This window comes from Mustelus asterias, chromosome 9, assembly GCF_964213995.1.
Source record: "Mustelus asterias chromosome 9, sMusAst1.hap1.1, whole genome shotgun sequence".
NCBI classification, from domain to species: Eukaryota; Metazoa; Chordata; class Chondrichthyes; order Carcharhiniformes; family Triakidae; genus Mustelus; species Mustelus asterias.
In genome coordinates, this window is record NC_135809.1 from 112,510,425 (window position 1) to 112,523,808 (window position 13,384).

Sequence of the window (13,384 nt, forward strand, 5' to 3'; positions counted from 1 at the left end):
TCGGCAGCATGCAGTGACGCCCAGGGACCAACGGTGGCGTCGATCTCCCTGGATCAGACCAGGCACTACAGACTGGAACATTCTATGATGGATATAAAGGTTAGTGGTAGAACTGTGAATTGTCTGTTTGACAGTGGAAGCACCGAAAGTTTCATACACCCTGAAACTGCTAAAAGGTGTGGACTCCGGGTTCTCCCTGCCAAACAGACAATTTCCATGGCATCACGGTCCCGGTCTGTACCGATCCAAGGACGATGTATGGTAACTCTTGAGGTACAGGGCACAATTTACGAGCAATACAGGCTCCTTGTGTTACCTCACCTTTGCGCGCCAATTCTCCTCGGACTAAACTTTATGGTCCACATGAAGAGTGTGATCCTACAGTACGGTGGGCCATTCCCTTCACTGGCAGTAGGGAATCAGCCGTAGCCTCCAAATTGCCCAAAGCGCCCCGCATGCAATCTATCCACCCTGAAAATCACTACACCATCCCTTTTTAAAAATCTGGTACCTGGCTGCAAGCCCATCGCTACTAAAAGTAGGCGTTACAGCGCTGAGGACCGGATCTTTATTAGATCTGAGGTTCAGCGGCTCCTCAAGGAAGGGATCATACAGGCCAGTGCTAGTCCGTGGAGAGCGCAGGTCGTGGTAGTCAAAAGCGGGAACAAACCTCGGATGGTCATCGACTATAGTCAGACCATTAATCGTTATACGCAGCTGGATGCGTATCCTCTCCCGCGCATTTCTGATATGGTCAATCAGATTGCGCAGTACCGAGTGTTTTCTACCATAGACCTTAAGTCCGCCTACCATCAACTCCCCATCCGCCCAGAGGACCGACAATATACGGCTTTTGAGGCGGATGGTCGTCTATACCAATTCCTCAGGGTTCCATTTGGTGTCACCAATGGGGTCTCGGTCTTCCAGCGTGCTATGGACCGAATGGTGGACCAGAACGGGTTGCGGGCTACCTTCCCGTACCTGGATAACGTCACCATCTGCGGCCATGACCAGCAGGACCACGACACGAATCTCCAACACTTTCTGCGCACTGCATCTCGCCTGAATCTGACCTATAACAGGGAGAAGTGCGTATTCCGTACGCGTAGGTTAGCCATCCTCGGATACGTGGTGGAAAACGGGGTCATTGGCCCTGATCCAGACCGTATGCGCCCACTCACTGAACTTCCCTTGCCCGCTAGCACGAAAGCACTGAGGAGATGCCTCGGGTTCTTTTCGTATTATGCACAGTGGGTCCCCAACTACGCGGACAAAGCTCGTCCGCTCATTAAGTCCACGACCTTCCCACTTACGCCGGAGGCCCAATTGGCCTTCAAGGTTTTGAAGAGCGACATCTCGAAAGCCACGATGCACGCGGTGGATGAATCCATTCCTTTCCAGGTGGAGAGTGATGCATCTGACTTCGCCCTAGCCGCCACACTAAACCAGGCAGGCAGGCCCGTCGCGTTCTTTTCCCGCACCCTTCAAGGCCCAGAAATTCGGCACTCAGCAGTGGAGAAGGAGGCTCAGGCCATTGTGGAGGCAGTCAGACACTGGCGCCATTACCTGGCAGGGAAGCGGTTCACCCTGATCACGGATCAACGATCCGTGGCGTTTATGTTCAGTAACACGCAGAGGGGCAAGATCAAGAACGATAAGATCTTGCGGTGGAGAATTGAGCTCTCCACCTATAATTACGATATTATGTATCGTCCAGGGAAGCTCAATGAGCCCTCGGATGCCCTCTCGCGCGGAACATGCGCAATCATGCAGGAGGACCGCTTGAAGGCTCTCCACAATGATCTGTGTCATCCTGGAGTCACCAGACTCTACCACTTCGTCAAAGCCCGCAACCTGCCTTACTCGGTGGAGGATGTCAGGTCAGTGACTAGAAGCTGTCGGATTTGCGCAGAATGCAAACCACACTTTTATCGACCAGACCGGGCACAATTGGTCAAGGCCACTCGCCCTTTTGAGAGGCTGAGTGTGGATTTTAAGGGCCCCCTTCCCTCAACGGACCGGAATGTCTATTTCCTCAACATAATAGACGAGTATTCCCGGTTTCCGTTTGTTGTCCCCTGTGCGGACACGTCGACTGCCACCGTCATCAAGGTTTTCAGTGAACTTTTTACCCTGTTCGGGTACCCCTGCTACATTCATAGCGACAGGGGCTCGTCGTTCATGAGCAACGACTTGAGGCAATTCCTGCTCTCATTCGGGATTGCCTCTAGTAGAACCACGAGCTACAACCCTAGGGGTAACGGACAGGTGGAAAGGGAGAATGCTACAGTCTGGAAGGCTGTCCTACTGGCACTGAAATCCAGGGGCCTTCCAGTCTCCCGTTGGCAGGAGGTCCTTCCAAATGCGTTCCATTCTATCCGCTCCCTCCTGTGTACGGCAACCAATGCTACTCCCCACGAGAGGATGTTCTCATTCCCTCGGAAGTCGTCCTCGGGAACCTCATTGCCAGCCTGGTTGACGTACCCAGGACCCGTCCTTCTGCGGCGACATGTGAGGGCTCGCAAGTCCGACCCCTTGGTCGAACCGGTCCAACTCCTCCACGCCAACCCTCAGTATGCCTATGTGGCATATCCTGACGGGCGAGAGGACACTGTCTCCATTAGAGACCTGGCGCCCGCAGGGGACGTAGCAACTCCTGTCGCTCCTATTCCCCCAGTCACGAATCCACTACTCCTCATTACTTCCCCAGACGTGGCGCAGTCAGCACCGGGACCAGTGCATAACACTTTTACTCCCATGTACAGCTTGCCTGAGACTCGGAGATCGGCGCCACCATCATCACCACCACCACTACCACCAAACGTTCCAGGATCCCCTGCATCATCGCCTCACCAGGGCCGGCCGGCCCGGGAGTCCTTGAGGGGACAGCCAGACGTTGCTTTGGAAAGAGCGCCACCACAAGCACCTGCTCCGGTTTCGCAACCGGTGTTGAGGAGATCGCAGCGTCGGTGCGGTCCTCCAGACCGTCTGGACTTGTGAATCCTGTGATTTGTCTGTTTATATGACCTGTTTTTCGTGCACCCCGCCACCTTTTGTTCTTAAAGGAGGGGTGAATGTGGTGAACCATCGTTGGTTCACCACTGGGGGTTGTTACTATGTTACTGTTGGGCTAGGGTGTTGTTACTGTGGGGGTTGTACAATGTTGTTGGGTTAGGGTGTTTACCTGTTATAAGAGTTATCATGGCACATTCCAGTGGGGTCCCGCCTCCGGTGGCGAGGTATAAGACCCCCTGCTCCGGCAGGACCCCTTCAGTCTGAACTGGTGTATTCGTGTTAGTAGTTCCATTGTTACTCTATTAAAGCCTTCAATACCGAAGCCTTGGTTCCATGTGCTTATTGTCGCGCATCACACTCCCTCAGTACTGACCCTCTGACAGTGCAGCACTCCCTCAGTAATGACCCTCTGACAGTGCAGCACCCCCCCTGTACTGACCCTCTGACAGTGCAGCACAGTGGAGACACAGCTGACATTATTTTTGGCTTTCCTCCACTGGTCTGCGAGTTTGTGGCTGTCTGTAACCTTGCCAGAATTGTTTGTGGTTTAACGAGATAACATGAATAAATACACTGGAGAATGTTCTTACAGGTGAAGTGCAGGTGCAGCTGTTATATTGAACATCTGACAAAACTCCTACCTGAAGAACTGGTTAGACGGGCTCTTTTCACAGTAGCCGACAGCAGGACAGCTAGTGAACTCGTTAGTGGACACAGTAAGCAAACTAGTTAGTGGACACAGTAAGCAAACTAGTTAGCAGACACAGTAAGCAAACTAGTTAGTGGACACAGTAAGCAGACTAGTTAGTGGACACAGTAAGCAGACTAGTTAGCAGACACAGTAAGCAAACTAGTTAGTGGACACAGTAAGCAGACTAGTTAGTGGATACAGTAAGCAGACTAGTTAGTGGGCGCAGTAAGCAAACTAGTTAGTGGACACAGTAAGCAGACTAGTTAGCAGACACAGTAAGCAAACTAGTTAGTGGACACAGTAAGCAGACTAGTTAGTGGGCACAGTAAGCAAACTAGTTAGTGGACACAGTAAGCAAACTAGTTAGTGGACACAGTAAGCAGACTAGATAGCGGGCACGGTAAGCAGACTAGTTAGTGGACACAGTAAGCAGACTAGTTAGTGGATACAGTAAGCAGACTAGTTAGTGGACACAGGAAGCAAACTAGTTAGTGGACACAGTAAGCAAACTAGTTAGCGGGCACAATAAGCAGACTAGTTAGTGGACACAGTAAGCAGACTAGTTAGTGGATACAGTAAGCAGACTAGTTGGCGGACAGAGTAAGCAGACTAGTTAGTGGATACAGTAAGCAGACTAGTTAGTGGACATAATAAGCAGACTATTTAATGGGCACAATAAGCAGACTAGTTAGTGGACACAGTAAGCAGACTAGTTAGTGGACACAGTAAGCAGACTAGTTAATAGGCACTGTGAGCAAACTATTTAGCGGTTACAGTGAGCGGGCTAGTTAGCGGACACAGTGAGCGGAGACAGTAAGTGGACGCAGCAAACAGACTGAAGTTTGCTCTTCACAACTCAACTGTCTTCAAAATTACAGTCCAATCTCAACAAAGACAAAACTAACCACAGCCGAGGCGACACGATCTCATCCACGTGATGTAACCAATTATATCCTGAGTGAAAACAGATTCTCTAAACAAGACAGCTACAGGGGGAGGAGGGGGGGGGGGGGAGCGGGGGGGTCAATGTTTGATTAATAAGGAGGAGTACTGTCCTGCGTTTTCTCTCCATCGAGTTTTGTGTGGGAATTCTTTGTTAAAAATCCTGTTTGCTACGTATTAAAAGCAGTGTCACTTTAGTGTAGACAGAGTCAATAGATGAGAGGCTGGTTTGCACGATGGACTGGGCTACATTCACGACCCTTTGTAGCTTCTTACGGTCTTGGGCAGAGCAGGAGCCATACCAAGCTGTGATACAACCAGAAAGAATGCTTTCTATAGTGCATCTGTAAAGGTTGGTGAGAGTCGTAGCCGACATGCCAAATTTCCTTCGTCTTCTGAGAAATGAAAATTGAATCTGATGATTGATTTATTCCCTGCCTCAGTAATATTGTCGGCTATTGAACCTACTGAATAAAGTAGTGTGTTCATTTGTTCAGCTTCTGCCTTTTTATGTAATCCTGAAGCTCGTGTGTATCTTAAGAATCTTTTCCACCAAAACTCCCAATTCTGTATTTGGTCCGGCCCTTGGATCAGTCCAGTTGACCCGGTAAATGTTGATTTGTTGCCCGTGCCGGTTTAAGGTTCGGGGTGAGTACAGTTTTAAATGCTGTGTAGGTTTTAAAGATGGCACCGCAGTAACGGGTTTTTCAAAAGGTCTTTCCACACTGGTCACATTTTTATTGGCCTCCCATGGTGACCGCGGTCCCAACCTCTGTCGCCAAAATCTTGCTGCTGTTCACGCCGGCGGGATCATCTGGTCCCCGCTGCCTGCGGACCCCTGACGCGGGGTTTGCCAGCGATGAGGGGTACATTCAACAGGAAACCCCATTGACAACAACAGGACCATAAGAACCTGCTGCCAGTGAGCAGCACCACACCCCCGCCCCCCCCCCCCCGCAGTGAAACACACCGCGGAGAGGGAGGAAAATCCCGTCCTTTGTCTGTAGCTTTATGCAGTGATTTTTTTTGTCAACTATTCACGGTCTTCCCTGTGATATGAGACGATTGGGGGCATCTTTACAATTGATTCCCGGCTTTGGCTGAGGTTTTGCAACCTTCTGTTTCTCCTGATTTCACAACGAGTTTGATTGCCACATGGTTTGGTGCTGATCCTGGATCCAGGCCGGCTGTGGCGCTGATGGAAATGGCTGCTCGGACTTTAGTGCAGCGCTCAAACTTTTTAAACTCGTCCTAGTTTAGAACTGAATTTCTTGCTCAACCCGCGAGAGCTTTTCACCCTGCACCCTGGTGTAGTAAAGGCAATGATTGGTGACCACCAGTTAGTAAACAAACAAATAATAGGTTTATTATGATTTACACTATCTCCAGAACACTATAGAATCCCTACAGTGCAGAAGGAGGCCATTCGGCCCATCGAGTCTGTACTGACTGCAATCCCTCCGAGGCCCTATTCCCGTAACCCCACATATTTACCCTAGCTAATCCCCCTGACACTAAGGGGCAATTTTGCACAGACAATCCATCTAACCCGCACACCTTTGGACTGTGGGACGAAACCAGAGCACCCGGAGGAAACCCACGCAGACACGGGGAGAAAGTGCAAACTCCACACAGACAGTGACTGAGGCCGGAATTGAACCTGGGTCCCTGGCGCTGTGAGGCAGCAGTGCTAACCACTGTGCCACCGTGCTGCCCTATAGTATAATATACAATAGGTATAATCATATATTATCGTAATTATTAACTATATCATAGATGTATTCATTCCACAACACTAAGATTACTCGGCTGCAAAAGCCCGCACTCAGCCACAAGGCCCCCGAGCTCATTCCCCATTGGGCAATTGGTCACATGACCCTTTGATAGACACCCCTTAAAGGGGCTAGCTACTGCAGTTGACATTTACAGTGGACCCCACAAGATCTTGTGGCGTCTTCAACTACAGGGTGGAGTTTCTGGATCTTTCCGTTCGCGATTTTGTATGTTGAGTAGATCTCATGAAGAGGTCTGGAGATTTGTGTGATTGAACATTAAGTGTTTATTGGTAACACCTAACTATATAGACTTCCAGGTATAGCCCTAACTAAGTATTATCTCCTTGCTGGCTTCTGCCGGACTCCGCTGTACTCATGTGACTCTCTACATCATACCGTGGGCGGTACTGTTTATCAGTCCCACGTTAACCCTTGCCATGCTGAACACCCTTATACTACATATTTCCCTGCCAGGGTCGCTGTCCTGTCCTCTGAAACTGTGCCCAGCTCCACTCAATTTTTTCCCCAGGTTAAACCTTCACTCAGTGGAAGCACTCCTCACTCAAACTCACAGCGTTGTGGGCTTAAGCTCCACAACTGGGTGAGAGAGCATCCATTTTCAAATTGTCCTAAACAGGTTGGGGGGGAGGGGGCAGAGAGAGAGGTTAGAAAGGTGACCTGTTTACAAATTAATATTTCTGTTAAAGTTGGGGAAACAAGAATGACTAATAAATAAACTTAAAAAAAGAATGTGAGTCAAATTGGTTGATCTTTGACTTGATGCTGAAATCACTAAGAAGAGCTCAGCTCCTATTTTTAGTGGAGTGAAGCTGTGCGATATGAGCAGTGAGCATGGACTGTCTATAGAGGGGGTAGGACTCGCACTTGCTGCTGTGTCTGATCTCCCTACAACTGCCTGTTGACTTCTTGGAGACCAAACCTGTACGTCAGTGTCAGTTTATCAGATAACGCTCCCTCACTCTTATCGAATACTTGATCCAGGGATATGTCTCAGATGCGTCACGTCAGGTAGAAAATGTGTACGGCAAACTGGGTGGCGATAATCCTGCCCTTTAATTAAGACGGCAGCACATTCTGAAAGGGTAATCTTTCAGGCATGTTTTTATTTGCAGATGATACATCAGGATCAGGTGGAATCCTAGTACATGTTCAACATTTCTTGGCAAACTAGGCGGTGGACGAACAGATTTAATTTCTCTTCATCCCTAAGTTTTCCCAGAACCGGGTATTTACTGCCGTGGGTATAAGATGACAGCAGCTTATTGTTTTTAACCCTTTCAGGGTTTCGGCAAGTTTGAACTTACTTGTAGAGAAAGAGAGACACTTGCATTTGTGTAGCGCCTTTTACAACCACAGGACGTCCCAAAGGGCTTCACAGCCAATGGCATCTTTCTAAAGTAGCAGTTGCTGCAGTAATGTAGGAAATCCAGGAGCTAATTTGTGCACAGCAAGCTCCCACAAACAGCAATGAGCTAGTAGTGTGTTTTAATGATGTTGATTGAATGATCAATTGGCCCAGGACACAAGGGAGAGCTCTCCTGCTCTTCTTCTGCATTGGCCGCTGACCTCTTGAGTCAGAAGGTCATGGGTTCAAATCTTCCTTCAGAGACTTGAGAATATGATCTATAGAGAACTCTCGCAGTATTGAGGGAGTGCTGCTTTTTTTTTCATAGAATCCCTACAGTGCAGAAGGAGGCCATTTGGCCCATCGAGTCTGCACCAGCCACAATCCCATCCAGGCCCTATTCCCATAACCCCACATATTTTACCCTGCTATTCCCCTGACATTAGGGGCAGTTTAGCATGGCCAATCCACCTAACCTGCACATCCTTGGACTGTGGGAGGAAACCCAAGCAGACACGGGGAGAATGTGCAAACTCCACACAGACAGTGACCGAGGCCGGAATTGAACCCGGGTCTCTGGAGCTGTGAGGCAGCAGTGCTAACCACTGTGCCACCGTGCTTGATGTGGAGATGCCGGCGTTGGACTGGGGTAAGCACAGTAAGAAGTCTCACAACACCAGGTTAAAGTCCAACAGGTTTATTTGGTAGCAAATACCATAAGCTTTCGGAGCACTGCTCCTTCGTCAGATGGAGTGGATATCTGCTCTCAAACAGTGCACAGTCACAGAAATCAAGTTACAGAATACTAATTAGAATGCGAATCTCTCCAGCCAGCCAGGTCTTAAAGGTACAGACAATGTGGGTGGAGGGAACATTCAACACAGGTTAAAGAGATGTGCAATTGTCTCCAGACAGAACAGCTAGTGAGATTCTGCAAGATCAGGGGGAAAGCTGTGGGGGTTACTGGTAATGTGACATAAATCCAACATCCCGGTTTAGGCCGTCCTCATGTGTGCGGAACTTGGCTATCAGTTTCTGCTCAGCGACTCTGCGCTGTCGTGTGTCGTGAAGGCCGCCTTGGAGAATGCTTACCTGAAGAGGCAGAGGTGCTTTGTCAGAGATGCTGCCTTTTGGAGGGTGGCACAGTGGCACAGTGCCTAACATATTGTAGAAGCCCTAGTGATAACGCTGACTCAAACCAGCATTAGATTACATCGATCCAACACCACTGCAATACAGTTGAAGCCTGTGGGGGCTCACGGAGCACCAGGGACTGGGATTCAATTCCCGGCTTGGGTCACTGTCTGTGTGGAGTGTGCACATTCTCCTCGTGTCTGCGTGAGTTTCCTCCGGGTGCTCCGGCTTCCTCCCACTGTCCGAAAAACGTGCTGATTAGGTGCATTGGCCATGCTAAATTCTCCGTCAGTGTACCCGAACAGGCGCCAGAGGGTTGGTAGGGGATTTTCACAGTAACTTCAATTGCAGTGTTAATGTAAGCCTTCTTGTGACACTAAGAAATAAACTCAAAACATTAAATCAAGGTCCCATCAGCCCTCTCATGTGGATGTAAGAGATCTCGTGGGCACTATTAGAAGGTGAGCGGTTGTGAAGCATGTTGGGATGCCCTGAAAGCATGAAAGATGCTCACTGATTGTTCCATATGGGTGCCTATGTCTTCACCAGCCCAGACGCCAAGCTCTGGGATTCCCCTCGCAAAGCCTTTTGCCCTCTTTCCTCCTTCATTTGGGTCAAAGTGATCGGCCTTTTGGTCACCGGGCCTAATATCTCCTCATGTTGCTCAGTGTCAAATTTTATTTGGTCATCATTTCTGTGAAACGCGTGGGGATATTTTGCAACCTGAAAGACAATATATAAATGCAAGTTGTCATTAACACCGCACTTTGCCTGGCCTCTGAAGGGTTTAATGAGCTGTGGCGTCCCAGTGCAGATCGTATTCTTGACCAAGTATCAAGAGAGCTGCTTCATGAGAATGATAGAATGATAGCGCATGGGTGGCTATTCGGCCCATCTTGCCTGAGTCGGCTCTTTGAAGAGGAATCTAATTAGTTCCACTCCCCTGCCCTTTACCCCAGAATCTCTTCAAGTATTTACCCAGTTCCTCTTTGAATGTTGCAATTGAATCTGTGTGGTGAACCATAGATGGTTACCACTATGGGTACTGAACCATAGATGGTTATCACTATGGGTACTTGTACATATGTTTTTTTTAATACTTTTCCAATTCAATCAAATCAAATCCAATTCAGAGTCTCAACAAGTTGAGACATTTCCGATCCAGGCTGACAAGACAGGGCGGGCGACTAAACCACCCTGTCCTGGGCCTGATCTACATGAGTCAAGCTGATTGGAGAAGGGGGAGGATCCTCCTCCAAGACTTGAGCTCATTTGCATCTTAGCCAAAAGGCCGAGATGCCGCTTTTAAAAATTGCTTCATATGAAACATATGAAGCCTCAGCGTAACCTAATGACCTCAACCAAGTGCAGATCCGATACTACACTTGATCTTAGCCAAAAGGCCGAGAAAGGATATGTTTTTTTTTATTTCAAAAATATACTTTATTCACACAAAAAACTCTCCAATAAAACATTGCAAAATTACAGATCCAAATGTCATAAACAGTGTAAAAAAGAATCATTTTTACAGTCCAATACCGTGCTTATTTACAAAAACATTACATTCCGTTACATTTCATTTCGTAAAACTGTATACATGTGTCAGAGTTTTCTGTGTGCCGTTATTTTTCAGGTTGGCACACAGTTACGCAGGCCGAGGGTATTCTGCAGTTACCCGGCCCTCGGTCTGCCTCGGTTGAGACGCTTTACACAGTGGCCTTTCCCCATTGTGCCTTGGCGGCGGCTGCCCCAAGCTTGAGCGCGTCCCTGAGCACGTAGTCCTGGGCCTTGGAATGTGCCAGTCTGCAACACTCGGTCGAGGACAATTCTTTCAGCTGGAAGATCAGCAAGTTTCGGGCGGACCAAAGCGCGTCCTTCACCGAGTTGATGACCCTCCAGCAGCAGTTGATATTTGTCTCGGTGTGCGTTCCCGGAAACAGCCCGTAGAGCACAGAGTCCTGCGTCACCGAGCTGCCCGGGACGAACCGCGACAAATACCACTGCATCTCGTTCCAGACCTTCTTTGCAAAGGCACATTCCACAAGGAGGTGTGCAACCGTCTCATCAGCCCCGCAGCCGCTTCGAGGGCAGCGTGCGGTGAGGTTGAGACCTCGGGCGTGCATAAAGGATCTGACGGGGAGTGCCCTTCTCACCACCATCCAAGCCAGGTCTTGGTGCTTGTTTGTGAGTTCTGGTGATGAGGCATTCTGCCAAATGACATTGACAGTCCGCTCAGGGAACCATCCGACAGGATCTGCCGTCTCCTTTTCTCTCAGTGCCTCAAGGACATTACGTGCTGACCACTGCTTGATAGCCATGGGGTCAAAGGTGTGTTTCCGGAAGAATTTCTCCACGAAGGACAGGTGCTGCGGTACGGTCCAACTACTTGGAGCGTTCCGCGGCAATGTGGCCAGACCCATCCTCCGCAACACTTGGGACAGGTAGAACCTCAAAAAAAGGATATGTTACTCTTGTTACTGTTGGGGTTAGGGTTGGGGTGTTCCACCTGTTAGCCTTCTTGTAGGAGTATAAAGGTCACTGCCACTTCCTAGTGACCCTTAGTCTGGGATTGTATTGTTAAGCAGTGTGCTCTATTCTTGTTGCGAATAAAAGCCTTTATTTCCCGAGTACGATCTAGCCTCTCGAGTGAATTAATCGCGCATCAATCTGCTTTCAGGAAACACTGTCCAAATCATAACACCTCCTAGTGCAAAAACATGGTTGCTCATGTCAGCTCTGATTCCCCTGTCGACAGTCTCTGTTTATTAATACTTCTGCCGCTGGAGATAGCTTTTCCTGAGTTACTCCATCAAGACCCTAAAACCCTGCTTGATTTTGAGCAGAGCAATCAGATCTCCTCTTAACCTTGTCTGCTGTTTGGTCCTTTAAATGACATTTTGATTTGGGTGGCACAGTGGTTAGCTCTGCTTCCTCACAGCTCCAGGGCCCAGGTTTGGATTTGGTCACCGTCTGTGCGGAGTTTGCACATTCTACCTGAGTCTGCGTGGGTTTCCTCCGGGTGCTCCGGTTTCCTCCCACAGTCCAAATAAAATGTGCAGGTTAACTGAATTGGCCATGCTAAATTCTCCCTCGGTGTAGCTGAACAGGCGCCGGATTGTGGCGACTAGGGGATTTTCACAGTAACTTAAATTGCTGTGTTAATGTAAGCCTACTGGTGACAGTAATAAATAAACTTATTTAAATTTACTTGATTTGGGGGTTTGAAATGAAAATAGCACCAAACTAAGGCTGAATATGAGACACTCTTTGATATCTTTATCACCCACATCTGGCTCTGTCAAAATAAAATGCTGGCTTTGCATATCCAAAATTGCCCCTTTAATTGCTTGTCTCAATTTCTGGTTTCATCTGCTAACATGATGCCCAGGTCAGAACTGTTGCCATTGGGGATGACGCTTTGACTGTCCGCCAGGCTCGGTGAAGTCGATCTGCCTTCAGACGGGTTGGGGAAAAAAAAGTTACAAGCTGTACTTTTGGGGATTAAAGGAAACAAGGCCTGTAGTTTGCGGTTAGTACTTCTGACAGGAAGGCCCAGAAAATTCAATTATAAGTTTTAAGTTTATTTATTAATGCCACAAGTCGGCTTACATTAACACCGCAATGAAGTTGATGACCATGAAACCTTTGTCGATTGTCGGAAAAACCCATCTGGTTCACTAACATCCTTTAGGGAAGGAAATCTGCCATTCTTACCTGGTCTGGCCCACATGTAATTCCAGAGCCACAGCAATGTGGGTTGACTCTCAACTGCCCTTGGGCAACTAGGGATGGGCAATAAATGCTGGCCAGCCAGCGACGCCCATGTCCCACGAATGAATTTTAAAAAAAGAATCTGTGAAAAATTCATCGTCCGCTCTGGAAGAGTGACACACAATCTTCCCCCAAGAATATTCTCATGACAGTTTTGGAACAGTGTAGAAAGACTGAGGTGAGGGACCGGAAGCGGGTAGCACGCACCATCCTCTCCTGTTGTGACGACAGGAAGGCAAAATGTTTTGCCGGAGTTCCTGTTTAGCAGAGAGTGCAGCTGTGTGGGGTGTAGCAGCTTTCTCAATGCTCTCTGAGTATTTCTCTTGTACCAACCGACAGATTCAGATGGAAAGGAGGAAAGTTCAGACTTGGGCAAACGGCATTCGTGGCACCTCGCAAGTGCCAGGCACTGACCATCCCCGACAAGAGAGAACCTAACCATCTCCTCTTGATATTCAACTGCGTGGCCATGACTGAATCACTCCCTATCAACATTGTGAGAGTCATCGTTGATCAGAGACATAAACAGAACAGCCACATAAATATTGTGACTGCAAGAACAGGTCAGAGACTGGGAATTCTGAGGCAGCTAACTCACCTCCTGACTCCCTAAAGTCTGCCCACCATCTATCTATAGGAGTGTGTTTGAATACTATCCGCTTGCCTGGATGACTACGGCTCAAATAACAC

At 48.6% G+C, this 13,384-nt stretch overlaps 1 pseudogene; it reads right to left on the reverse strand.

The window, feature by feature from the left end:
- Positions 1–10,208: 10,208 nt before the first annotated feature.
- LOC144499375 (U2 spliceosomal RNA) lies at positions 10,209–10,338 on the reverse strand (annotated as a pseudogene).
- Between the last annotated feature and the right edge of the window lie 3,046 nt (positions 10,339–13,384).